This window comes from Bombyx mandarina, chromosome 08 (genome assembly GCF_030267445.1).
Source record: "Bombyx mandarina strain Sakado chromosome 08, ASM3026744v2".
Lineage (NCBI taxonomy): Eukaryota > Metazoa > Arthropoda > Insecta > Lepidoptera > Bombycidae > Bombyx > Bombyx mandarina.
The window spans coordinates 5,175,290-5,190,098 of record NC_143215.1 but is presented as its reverse complement, the minus strand read 5'-3'; the positions used below and the strand labels follow the sequence as shown (position 1 = coordinate 5,190,098).

At 34.4% G+C, this 14,809-nt stretch overlaps 1 protein-coding gene across 4 annotated transcripts in view; it reads right to left on the bottom strand.

The window, feature by feature from the left end:
* The window catches only part of Pgant9 (polypeptide N-acetylgalactosaminyltransferase 9), a 151,470-nt gene extending 136,822 nt beyond the window's left edge, over positions 1-14,648 (bottom strand). The window contains exon 1 of one of the 4 annotated variants that reach the window (XM_089729031.1): positions 14,408-14,648. The gene's annotated coding sequence lies outside the window, so the exon portion shown is untranslated. The remainder of the gene's footprint in view (positions 1-14,407) is intronic. The other 3 variants (XM_089729030.1, XM_089729028.1, XM_089729032.1) reach the window with 3 other exon arrangements.
* Between the last annotated feature and the right edge of the window lie 161 nt (positions 14,649-14,809).

Genomic DNA, 14,809 nt, shown 5'->3' with positions numbered 1-14,809 from the left:
AAGGGATCGTTTTGGAGGTCCAAATGTTATGGTGTGGGCTGGAATAAGCTTGCTCGGTAAAACTGAGCTGGTAATTCTGGAAGAAGGCTCCATAACTGCCTCCCGGTATGTCGATCGAATAATTTGGCCCCATGTCATCCCATTCACAAAGAGTGGGTGAAAACTTCGTCTTTATGCAAGACAATGCTCGCCCGCATACAGCGCGAACAACACAGAGAGCTTTCTCTGAAGCCAATATTACGGTTTTACCATGGCCGGCCATGAGTCCCGATGTTAACCCTATTGAACATTTATGGGACCAATTGAAAAAAAGCCTCAAGTCGAACTTCAGTAATATGACTAATCGACAAGAGCTCATAAACGCCCTAAAATTGTGTTGGGAGCGAATACCCGAGGAAAACATCACCCATTCGATTGAAAGTGTCCCAGACAGATTCAGAGAGTGCATATGGAATACAGGAGGACCTACTCGCTATTAAGCACTATCAAACTCATTGATTTAGTCAATAATAAAAATCAAAATCAAACTTTACTTAAATCAATAATTTCTGTCAACTTTCCTAAAAACTGTAAATTTGGACTAAAGTCCATAAAATTATCAAAACTTACTCTTGTTAATGTTCACACACTTTCGAAAACCTTAATTTATTTATTCCTAATCATAAAACTGAAAAAAGAAAAAGAATCTGTAAAATTCATATATAAAACATGGTGGGCCCTATTTTGTTTTGAGTAGTTTATATATAAATTAATTGCTGTTCGTTAGTTTCGCTAAAACTCGAGAACGGCTGGACCGATTTGGCTAATTTTGGTCTTGAATTATTTGTGGAAGTCCAGAAAAGGTTTAAAAGGTAGACAAATATGAAAATGCTCGGAATTAAATAAAAATAACAATTTTCTGTCTGCCGGGTCAGCTAGTAACAGATAAAAACTAGTTACATTATTAATAATTCGTGGTTGATATGTTTCGACTTTCGTAATTAATGACTTTGAATACGTTTCTGTTGATATGAGCATTTGCTCTCAAAACTATTTTCTCTTCAAACACAGATATATCTAACTTAGAGTTATCCTAATTGTTAAAATGACATAATATTGTTAGTAATGACAAACCAGACGATGACCCTCTGCCAATTTGGGTGACCGAAAAGGTTATAATTCTCAGAACTGAGATATCGACTCATTGGATTAGAATCCAATCAGTTGACTCATATCTATCATATAGTCTATCGACTATCATATGGGTATCGAATCATTAGATTAGCAATAGGTAATCCTCGAATAGGAGTCGATAAGCAGCGGCTTTTACGGTAAGCAGTGACTTGGTTCTGCCCCTGGCATTGCTGATGCCCATGGGCGACGGTACCTCCTCACGGTCAGACGGGCCGTATGCTCGTCTGCCTACAAGGGCAATAAAAAAAATGATACTTCGATAAATAATAATTTGTAACAATATTTTATATTATCCTAACTATCCGTGATTGATCTGTCGTTGGTCCCAATCTTTAAGACGTATTACAAGTTTTAACTACACAAAATTTCCGCGAAAAAAATATCGTATAGTTCATTTTATATTTACTGCATAGCCAAAATGTACTAAAATTCCAGTATAGCCAATGTGAAACACTCAATACTTACTGGTGGTAGGACCTCTTGTGAGTCTGTACGGGTAGGTACCACCACCCCGCCTATTTCCGCCGTGAAGCAGTAATGCGTTTCGATTTGAAGGGTAGGGCAGCCGTTGTAAATTTAGTGAGACCTAAGAACTTATATCTCAAGGTGGGTAGCGCATTTACGTTGTAGATGTCTATGGGCTACAGTAAATTAACACCAGGTGGCCTGTGAGCTTCGTCTACCCATCTAAGCTAAAAAAAAAATACTCAAAGTAATATGATATTTATAGCCATATACGGTATACAAAACCTTAGAAATACCACAGAAAAAAATTATTATTAATACACTTTAATAACGGAGGTAAAATGTACAGCGACCTGACAATTCTTCACACAGATCGATTTAAAAAATCAGCGTAATATGAAAATAAGCAGTTCAGATTCATAAATCGAAATATTTTAAGACGCAAGCAAAAACATCCGTACTCCACAAATAACACGCAATACGTGCAATATTTTTACAATATCTTCATTACCAGTTTAAGGCTTTTTTTTTAAAACAACTTCACTCGCTGCGTTTTAAAATAAGCCTGCAGCATTTACAGCGGAAAGGTCGAGCAAGCCTCAGTTTTTTTTGCTATCGAATCATTATAGTGGCCACTGTCACTCGTGAACTTTAGCAATGCCAAGGACATGTCCAAGCCAACGGCTACTGCAAACGAGTTTATTTAAGCTGCTATTAAATAAATAATTTCAATACACTACTGCTCTTCAAAGGAGGAGAGACTTTATAATATAACTATATTTTAAATTATCTTGTGTCTACTTACATTATTTGAATGTTAGTTGGCATCAATTAGAAATGTCTCGACACGTACCTGTAAAAATTAAAGATATTATGATAATATATTAGCTATTTTCTTCGATTTTCGCATGTCAAAGGTATGTAATTAAAATTAATTTTACGGTTATTAAACCCAATACTTTAAAGTTTTAGTGGTCTCACGGACGTCTGACATCTATATTAACAAGCGTGTCAGGTATAATTTTCTAACTCAATACAATACGTATGATAAAACTTCAAATTTTATCATACGTATTGTATGGCATATTGTATTGCATTCATAAATATCAAATTTATTTCCATCAAATGCAGATGAGTATACAATCCGCATAATGGTAAATGATTATGGTCGATCGCGGATGTCAGTAATGTCAGTGGTACAACCAAGCCGTTTTTACATCGGCGCTTCTTTCAATCTATATAAATATAAAAATGAATTACTGTTCGTTAGTCTCGCTAAAACTCGACAGCCAGAGAAGGTTTAAAAGGTAGATAAATATGAAAATGCTTGGAATTTAATAAAAATAACAATTTTGTTTTTCCTTTGATGTGTCCCCGTCGGACGGATTCCTTTTGTTTGTTTTAAGTTTATTTTATACAAAAGTTTAGGTCATTTATTTATCGATTGAGGCACTACGAAGTCTGCCGGGTCAGCTAGTTGAACATAAAAATTAGGCCCGACATTTTTTCTTTTTTTCAAAATGAGATCCCGCCAACTGGACCTAATTACTGAGCGTATTTAAAAAACAAATTTACTGTCTTATCAATTCATCTAAATGTACTAAAGTTGTTTTAGATTTGTTTCGAACATTTTTCAAACGAAACACATACGTTTTGCGTTCGACGTTAATACTATCCATGTATATAAGTATATAGTGCACTACAAATCGAAGGGGCCATATTTAACAATACGCGGTGTATCGTGCCCGATTTATTCAATTTATTATCATCACGTTACCCGAAAATCTTCCTTTTTTGGCCTTCAACGTTTACATTGTATTCTCGCTATACAATTGCAGCATATTAATGAACAAATTGTAAAATATTCACGATAATTGAAACGAAATATCACATTATGCGAGCGTCGGCCGTAATCGAAAACGAATTGCTTTCGTCTGATAAGAATATTATTGTTGCCGGTAATGCATTCGCTGGCTTGTTTGTCGATAACAGCGACCCGTTAGCGACGAACGTGCAACGTGCTTCCAAACGCTCGCTTATAATGTTGTTCGGACGTAAAATTTCAATTGAATTTTACGACTCGTAAAACAGGTGTAAAATATTATTAAATTCAAAATGTTACGTACGCTACGCTCGCTTCACAATATAGCGATTGATAATTTAAATATAACACGTCAGTATTGTTTGCTTTATTATAAAACAAAAACAGTTTTTCAATGAAGCCTTCAATAACAAAATTCGTTCCTAACTAACAAACATTCTATAAAAATCACCTCATATCAGGTGATGCGACAATTCCGGGTAACAAAATCTAGGACTAGATCCCAATATACTGATTTCTGTAAAAACATATTCACGGGCTACTATCACGATAAAGGAATTAAGATTGTGTTATAAATAAATAAACCAGAAACATTTGACTTAGCGTAGTTACAGGAGACAGTCATATCCTTTTTGGGAATTACCTGAAGAGATATTATGTGCTATATCAGCAGAGACTAGTCATGCCCGAGGTTTGAATGTTTGATAATAATTGACACTTCAACATCAATGCAACATCGGGTAGATTGTGAGCTTGAATGAATAAGTTAATTAGGTTATAAATTAATTACGCAATTGCACTCATTATTATTACATTTCAGTCGATAAAAACAATATATTACGGCGTCTAAGTGACAATACTTTAAAGTAACAATAGCCTGTCTTCCCAAGGAATAACAACTATGATACGATAACACATCATATTATCTCAACTATCAATTATTGTAACGATCATAATATCAATAGTGCGAGTGTCAATTATGATTTCAATAAAGACTTTTCTGTTCTCAGCTGTCATTACGAAATTTAAACTCATTAATTTTTCGAAGCATAAGACAAAAGCGATATTTGTTCAGGTGGTTTGCAATAGGTATATAATATATTCATGTAACTCTACTATCTGAATTAAGCATGAATTTTTAACCTTTACTGTTTAATATTCATATTAAATACGAAATATCTACGTATCGCACCTATAGTATCGAAGAGGCTTAACTAAAAAATTTAAGAAAATGAGTTTTATACTTTCAACGGCTTATAAACAAGTATTCTATTAGATTATAAATTTTAATAGTCTCTTTAATTAGTCTAGAAAACGATAAAGTGCCCTATCCGTCTCTTTTAAATCAAGCGCATATTTTATATTAAAGTATTAAAATCGAAAAACTAAAAAGATACAATTCTTAAATTACACGTTTTACGGTTACAAAACAAAAACAAGAATTTTGAATTAAACCACTTCAATCCTAAAAGTACGGTATATTACGTAGAAAATCGAAGCATCTATCATATCTATCGAGTGAATACGTAACGCAACTCAGACAATTCAACCGACAGCACATAAAAAATATTTCAGCTATCAAAGTGAATGCGATGCTTTATAATAACAGACGCCCGCAGCGAATCCGTTCACATAGGAAACAGTTAACATGAACACTTGACCGATGTAATGGCCTCCGGTGACAGTCCGGTGCAGTCAAAGTCGTCACTCGTCACCGCTACCAAGACGCGTCAACCGATCTGACCAACGATTGCGCTGAGATCAAAATATCGGGCGATCGATCATAATTTGTGATACGTGGTAGAGGCCGACGAAACCTGTTAGAGAAACAGTTCTTCACAGTAAATTCTCACACGTTAGTTTTACGATTATCGTCTTGAACTAATTAAAGTAACTAGTGGTTCCTATGTAGTCGAAATTCGACTATAATTAATTGACATTATAAGTTTGGACATTACTATAGTTCTATTGTCAAAAACGATTTATTGTTATTCTATAATCACAGATTTCGCCAAGACTACACTATAAACAAATAATATTAAAAACAAACAATATTAATCTATTCTCAATTTGACCACAGACTTTCAACAATAACAAAAGTTTGACAATAAACACAGAGTATAATTATGTGTATGTATAGGTACGTGCTGTGTCAAATACACGGTAGTGCGTGTAATATTTTCTTTATTGGTTTAATGATTTTTTTATTCATAATTAGACAAAAATATTAGTATTGTGCACTTCATCTCTATATTCTCTATAAGTGTGAGATATTTCATACTTCTCCATCCGCGTAATTTTCGTAAAAAAAGGTAAAAAGTTTCGGCTTAACCTATTAATATATAGATGAGAGAGCAACGTTTGTTTTGTCAGTCAGTTACTAAGAAATTTGTCTAGATGATTTATTGATCAAGGTTCCATTAATAATAATGTACATTATCAATAAACAGTTTGTTTCTTGGAATACAATAATGTGACTCCATTAATTAATTACTAATGACATTAAATCTTAAATTATTTCAATACTTCAATCCATTAAAAATTTAAAAACATATTTTTCTATGTAAATAAGATATGAAAAACTATTCTTTAGAACAAATCTAAAGTTTTTATGTTAGCAGTGTAGTTGAATTTTAACATGACGACAGTAAGCTATGCCTTTGTTCGAGTATCTAATTAATATCCACAATATAAATTCCCGGCGTATGGTTCACATGGTTTTTTTCACAGCTATGTGATTATCAACTGTATATTTTCCTGTAATTAAACAAACAAACTAGATCGCGGTGTTAGGGAACGCTTTTTTATGTAAGAAGTTACGAATATTACTTGGTAAAGTAATTATTTTGTTTACCGTTTATTTATTAGGCAGTTCTTGGACGAGTATAATTAAATTAAACCCAGTCGTGATGACCTAATAATGAATCAATAAGTATATGGAAATACACAATATTTATTAATAAAATTGGTATTTTTAAAATTTTTATTTCTTTAATATGGCATCTTACTTCCAAGTGAAACACAGTAATAATCATTAAAAATATTCGAAGTAATTAAATTCCTAAATTAAAGTAAGCGTATCATGTCATTCGTTTAAGACGGTTAAAATCTTTGATCTCCTTAAAAATATACAAGCTAAATATAAAAAATTACAAACAAATTGCGAGTTATTTATATTGAGGTTTCGTCATCTTTCCGCAGTAAAATTAACTCTGAAAATCATTTTATGTATCAACTTGGAGCGTGTTATTACATACAATATGTTGAAGTTGTACACACGCGTATTCGATGCAACCATAATCCTATAGCACGGGGTTCGAAACGAATAGTTTTGTTTATTGTTTCTTACTGGTGGTAGGAACTCTTATGAGTCCGCGCGGGTAGGTACCACCAACCTGACTATTTCTGCCGTGAAGCAGTAATGCCTTTCGGTTTGAAGGGTGGGGCAGCCGTTGTAACTATACTGAGACCTTAGAACTTATATCTTAAAGAGGGTGGCGCATTTACGTTATAGATGTCTATGGGTTCCAGTAACCACTTATCACCAGGTCGGCTGTGAGCTCGTCCATCCATCTAAGTAATAAAAACAAAAATGTCTTTGGAATGTCGGCTACGGCGTTGAGGCCACGGTTGTATGTTCAAATATTCCCTGCTTCGTCGCTAAATGCTAGTCTAAGTACAATTTTAATAGCAAATCCACTATTTCTGCCACCATCCTACCGCTCTTTTCATCTTCGTAAACTAATTATTATTGAGTACAAAGAAATCTCCGGAAATTATTATTTTCGTTTCTCCATAAGCTACACTGATAGGTATAGCCTTAAATTAAAAAATAATAATAATTAAAATTGGTTCAGTTTTAAAAGTGGGAACAGGCGAAGGAAAAGCCTGTATGGGCTTTTTAAACGGGTATTCTGAATGTGAGTTTTGTCTCTTTCGTACTGTTACGGGGGGTCTCACGATTTGGTTTTAAAAAAAAAAGGATTTTAGAAAGAGGTTTCACTTTTATTATTTTTATTTCACAAACGATTGCATTTTTAAAAATTGGCAGTAAGGAGATATTGTTTAAGACCTCTCCCGATTGGTGACTGAATAAGACTGGCTGACTATCGGTCGGTAACTATTACCAAGGGATTTTTTTCTCTGCTTACTCAGCATCAGTGGTGATCAAAAGTGATGTATGATCACTTTAACTAACATGGGGAGTCTGTAACAGTACACTGCTGGGGATGTACGAGGGAGCAAACAACAATTATTTTTCTTGAAACCTATACATCAAATTACACGGTATCTCAAATAATAACACAAAAAAATATACAAAAAATGCAAAATAAAAAAAATGTGTGGTTTTAAATATAAGCCGATTTAGTTTTATTTGATTCAAACAAAAACTGTTTCCGATCATGAAATGAATGAAAAGTCAATACTTTCACTGACTTTTACATAGAATTATTGAAAGTGAAACATGCAATTGCATGTGGGCGGATATCCCTTAGAAACACAATTTATCTAATGTTTAAAGCAGCCGAACGGAAAAAAAACGATTAGAAAACAACCAACATACATCAGACTAATACTCTTGAACGTTGCGGGAAAATACATAAAATAATCGTGATCCATACTTAGCAAACGGAAATGATTGAGTAAAACTATATATTTAAATGAAACACTCATTACTATTTCGAAACAGAATTGCACTGACATCACAACTGATGTTTCATTCACTCAGTAACAAAAAAATACGATTAGAAAACAACCAACATACATCAGACTAATACTGTTGCACGTTGCGGGAAAATACATAAAATAATCGTGATCCATACTTAGCAAACGGAAATGATTGAGTAAAACTATATATTTAAATGAAACACTCATTACTATTTCGAAACAAAATTGCACTGACATCACAACTGATGTTTCATTCACTCAGTAACATCGCATCTCCATCAGAAGACAAATGAGGGGCTGATTGAAACGACTTAGAAATTTAAAATGTCTATTTGTGAACAACTGAAAGAACATTTTTTCACTCATTTCTTGTTACAATATTTGAAAGAATCATGATAAATCACAAAGTTCGCTACCTCGTAACTAGATAAATTTGCCAGAAAAAAGTCAGCAAAAAGTTTGCTGACTTTTGACTGCAGTTTTTTTTGTATCACATATTACATTCGATATTTAGACTATTATGACCGATTCTCTGGCTATTTGGAACGTTTGGATAAAATACCAGCGATCTTGATATCCACATACTAAAAATGCAACTCGATCTTTCTTTTTCTACTGCCCATAGTAATGGAGTCTTCTATTTAACTTTAGTGTTACGCCACCAAGTTATTATTTATTTATTTATAACTTTAACTTATATACTAGACAGTATATAGGCAGACTTAATGCCATAGGCATTCCCTGACAGTCTACCTTAGAGGAGTGCAAAGATGAAGCTTGGTATGTGTAGTGTGATTGTGATATTACCTAAGCATACGTATACATATAAGTATATAACATAAATAATATTTATAGATACAAATACTCGTACTTAAATAAATGCATATATACATATAAAAACAAATATCAAGTAGATGACTCGGCTAACTCTCTAACTATTATGATTGAGAATAAAAACTATAAGATAGATGTAAGTAATGCATGCTGTAATGGATTTTTTTTCAACTTCATTTCTATTAGAATGTAGTCGTAAAATTATTAAAAACTTTTGAAACATTTTCACTAGTAGCGGCTTCAATAATAACCAGTGAACTTCATTTGTATTCCTCAAATGATTGTCACCTAAATAGACATCAATTAGGGACCGGGAAATGAAAAAAAATTTACCACTATAAAACCAATCAAATTCATGCACAATTTCATTCATTCAAAATCGCGTTCCGCGCGACAACTGAAGTTCAATTTTTACATCTCATTTATGTTCACCGTTAACCTCCTTTTTTTTCCTACCTGTGCTACTGGTGGTAGGACCTCTTGTGAGTCCGCACGGGAAGGTACCACCGCCCCGTCTATTTCTACCGTGAAGCAGTAATGCGTTTCGGTTTGAAGGGTGGGGCAGCCGTTGTAACTATACTGAGACCTTAGAACTTATGTCTCAAGGTGTGTGGCGCATGTCTGATGTCTATGGGCTCCAGTAACCACTTAACACCAGGTGGGCTGTGAGCTCGTTCACACATCACAGCAATAAAAAAAAAAGCCTTGAGAGGCTATTTCAACTTCACCCTAACGTGTGTAGGTGAGCTCACGGGGCTCAAACCGGATTGTTGCTAACACTGACCCTAGCAAGGGCAGTGCTTCGCAGAATCTACCACCGGATCGGAAACGCGACCCACTGAGAGGAGAAAACTGCACATTACGAAATTTAAAAAATCAAAGTTACTTTCGTACATCACGTGAACAAGATACGGTTAAGTTTTGATTAATTAATATAACACACAGCCAGTCCGGCTTGCAAGTATGTGTTTATGCAGGTATTAATTAAGGAAATGGAAAGTCGCCCGAAATATTCGCTCCAATTCATCCCGCAACGGGAATCTGAAACGAAATTTTAATCTTACTTACGTTAGAAAACAAAAGCGCACCTTTCATATTATGATAACACTAAAATTTGTTAAGACATTAAGAAACCTGTTCTTTTCTGTGTATTCAATGGCTCAATAGTATGTTGACTACCCACGCGATGTCTCCACAGTAAATATGAGTTGTACTTTAATACAATGGAACATCACACGTACATCTCCATATTTCAATGTATAATTTTATTTATTGAACGAACATATAGCATATTATTTACGTATCCAATATTAGAACGGCCTTCGTTTTAATTAATTACGTTTCCCATGTGTTTTGTTCGAATTGCAATGTTTTATTCGTTGTTCAGGTATGAGTTTTCGTATAAATTAAGCACCTTGACGTCTGCTTTGAATTTATGACTATTGTTTAAAAACAGTTGGATCTTGGGAGGCAAATTGGCATACCGGTTGTTCCTGAATGAAGGGATGAGAGAAAACTCGTTACTGACGCAAGTTGACGCCTACACAGAAGCTGTCGTGCAAAATTTTGATTGCCTCTTACACAAATCGCTTTAGAACTAATATGATTACATATAATTGTTTTATTCTATGTGATAAGCACTATAAGTCGTATGAATAACCGAGCTTAGAGTAGATTTGGAAAAAACAGTCATAAAGACTTATTATATACAACGAAAATGTGACTGTCTGTATAAAAAAATAAATTGATAGAAGTTCCAATTGCATTGAAAAGTCGAATAGCCGTAGTGGCAGGGAAGGCGTGTAGTATGATGGTGGTGGTGGTGATATCCTTCAAATCGATTTTCGAAAAGAACCTGGCTGGCGTGTGAGTGAAAATATAAGATATTCTTTAGAAATTAGAGGATTAGGAATTAGATAGGATTAAAAATGACGGTATTACTTCTATGGATAAATCAAAAGACAATAATGGCAGATTCTCAAAAATGCCGGCGTCATAATATACAATTGTCGAAGATAAAATGAAAACAGAATTACACTTTGCTTTTTATATCTACTGTAAATAAAATAATGACACTATTAAAATAAAAGAAACAGCTAAAATCAATTCAATTAGCATTCGTTTCCTAATTTACGGCACTCCTAAAACAGCTTTTAGACACTTCCAACATCTATGTATTTAAAAGTAGGAAGGAAGAAAGAACATTGACACAAATCTGCTATAGTGGACTTTACCTTTCTAATTAGCTTTACCGAGATAGTTGAGGGGTTTCAATGGACCGTACTATTCATGTTCCCTCCTCCCTCGGGACTTGAACATTTCTAGTAACTTCTTTGAAATACAAAAATCGCCTTAAAAGAATATAACGTAGAGAATTTTTCTTTACAATATCTTTCCATTAAAAGTTTACGATTTAATTTAAATATATATATAACGTAACTTACATATTAATATTGTTTTTAAATGTAAGGTTACGGAAATAAACCAAAGTATAAGAAGAGTTTCGATACGAATATCGTGCCTGCAATCATACTTAGGAAACATGTGTGATAAAAATAAATAATGGTTTAAAAAAATACGCTTTTATAGAAAATCTAACTAAAAATAGAAAATATATGTGTGTTTTTCAGGATATTATCAAAATAACCCCTCTACTCATATCTGTTGATAACATATTTATAACTATTGATACCATGCACCCCACGCTTTTTTACATTAAAACCTATGTTTCTTACACTATTTTTAATTCAAATTTATTAAAATTTATTTTCTATTTTTTAGTTGGTTTTTCTACAAAAGCGATTTTTTTTTGTTTTTTTTTAAACCATTAAGTATTTATTTTTCATTTTTTAGTAGAATTTAAATATTTTCTATTTTTATTTCGGTAACTTATCCGAAAAATAGGCGATCGACGCGCCTGGTAGTTTCCCTTCTTGGTTTGACGCAGACACTCCGAGTCTCAGGAAAACAAAAAATCGCTAATCCTGATTATCCTAGTAAGGATAACGGATCAAACCGTTTAAAATATTGAATTGTCATCGGTCCTTAATAATTATGCCAAATTTCGAGTTAATCCGACGTTTTGAAGGGGCTCAAAAACATGTTCAAAGATTCCGTTACATACTAACATACGTCTGAAGCTAATAAAAGCGTATTAAATAAAAAATCGGTTGTCTGTAAAGTCGGTTTACTGACGTTGAACGTGATCGTTGAACGTGACAACGTCATAAGAAAATACTGATGGAATGGTTTCATTTCTCAAAAGAAAAATTTAATTTTATTTGTTTGATAGATATTTTATATGGACAATTGACACCACATTCACTTTTCACTGAACTTCATAGTTGACGAAAACATGTAAATGTATTATTGTATAGCAGCTATCCACGCGGATGCATCGCTCACTCAAGTAGGAGAGAGACAGATGTCGAACGCTGCCGAACATGGAGGCCGATTGTGCCTCTTTGTCGCTCGTTGCGCGCTCTCGCTTGCACTTCAAGCCTTAAATGCAACGCCTCACAGCGAGGTAACACCGCATGAATCATATTTTTTCGTGCGTGTAGCCGGCTCCGTCAAATTATAAGACGTTGTCACGTCAAAAAGCCAACGATAATAAGTGTTATTATAACTTCCAGCAGAGCACCAAAAGAATTCTCGTATGATTGATGATCGCCGTTCATTACACCGAAGATACCTGATTATTTTGCGTTTCCTTGACACGTCGGTTACCTTCAGATACTCCTCATTGTACGCACCGTGGCATCGAGCGTGTAATCACAATGATTGCGCCACTTCAGAACCACTCAAGGACGTTCAATTATGTATTTAGAAATAGACAGGGATTGTCGGCTCTTCCATTAGAATTCACTTACACGATTAGGATCTGTGTTTTATTTTATTTTATTTTTTATTGCTTAGATGGGTGGACGAGCTCACAGCCCACCTGATGTTAAGTGGTTACTGGAGCCCATAGACATCTACAACGCAAATGCGCCACCCACCTTGAGACATAAATTCTAAGGTCTCAGTATAGTTACAACGGCTGTCCCACCCTTCAAACCGAAACGCATCACTGCTTCACGGCAGAAATAGGCAGGGCGATGGTACCTACCTGTGCGGACTCACAAGAGGTCCTTCCACCAGTATAAGTGCTTGTGCTTAGTGCGTGTTTTTTAACGTTCTCGATAGCGTAAAAGTTAACCCAATTTTGTATGCAATTGGAACAGCGCCCCTAACGGCAAACGTAGGCAAACGATCCCATTCCATACAAATATGAGCTAACTTTTACGCTATCGACAACGTTAAAAAACTCGCACTAAGCACACTGGTCTGGCGTATTAATGTTTGGCCAACATCTGATTAAAATACATAGAAGTTACAGGTGTATCAACGAAGATAAATATTTAGTCTAAGCTTACTCGTACTCAAAAGTGCTCAAATATATCAATGTGATGGAAATATCTAAAACCCGTAACAATTAGCAATTCAAATTTCACCATATAGTATAGTACTTCATGAGAATATCGTACGTACATACATGATACATACATAATAATATACATATGTCAGTCAGGATGTTTCTAAATTTTATTTACAATAAATTTAAAATATTATTTGCTAATTAAAAAAAATAACCAAATCCTTTCATGAATAAAGTAGCCAATGAAATAGTTGAAGCCAACGACAATAAGAAAATCAAATTGAATAATAAACTTGAACAAACACCCCCCTCAAAATTTAATTAACGAAGAAACGTTTGAAAAAACCCTATTAATATGTTTAGGAAGAAACGCGTTCAACCAAATGTATACTGATGAGCTCATCTCGTAACTTAATTGTATCTTAATGCGGAAACTACTTTGAAACGCCAGTGAAATCGCGAGTTAATCGAATACGTTATTTTAAAATAATTTAAATAATTTCCATTTTATTTAGATATATAAGATAAAACGATCATCATTATATTGAACGATGTGAAATTGATTAAGGAATATAAAAACAAAAGCGGAACTAAACGATACTTTTCAACAATTCTAATGCGAATCTTTACAAAAATTTAATAGTCCGTCGAAAATTGCTCAGATCGGTATCGTGACCAAAATATCCTATTGTTTCGGTGATGAACCGGAAACCGTTTGTTTCGCAACGTTCGAAACAGGAGATGAATTTATTGCATTAATCCTGTCTCTTGGTACGTTTTAAATTGATCGAAGAGGGCGATTTTGTAATCGTAAGAATACGTCTCAAGCCTCCGTACGATCGACAAAAAAAAAAAAAAACTAATATAAACTTCACTGCTATACGAGACGTCAACGAACTCTCGGCGCACAAATGTGAAAAATTCCCTCACTTCAATCTTCCATACCCACCGATAATACTGGACAAGTGACATTCCGAATGCATCCATCCAATCACATTATAATTCGCAAAGCATAACACACCGACCTTGTTTGTGTATGATATATGGTTTTTCCCTTGTAGTCGTCACACAGATGCTGATCCAGATAACAACATAAAAATTATAATGGACACAGTGTTTCTGTATTTTAATTAAAAAACACACGTCACTGAAAATTCACAGACAGAATTTGAAAGCTCGCGTGCGTTTACAACGCAATCGAGCGTGCGTCCGTCCGGGTCGAGACGCAGTGTACGACTGAGGCTTGAGGGTCGAGAGGGAGACCTGAGGCACAGAGGTCCGCCTGGTCGACTTCGGTCGGAGGTCGGAGGCGATTGGCGGAGTCGAGTGAAACTGGATGCGGCAACGAGATGTGCGCATCACCCAGCTTCCGTTTTTGGTAGCATGAACGTAATTTAAAAATCGAAAAATAAATAAACTAACTACAA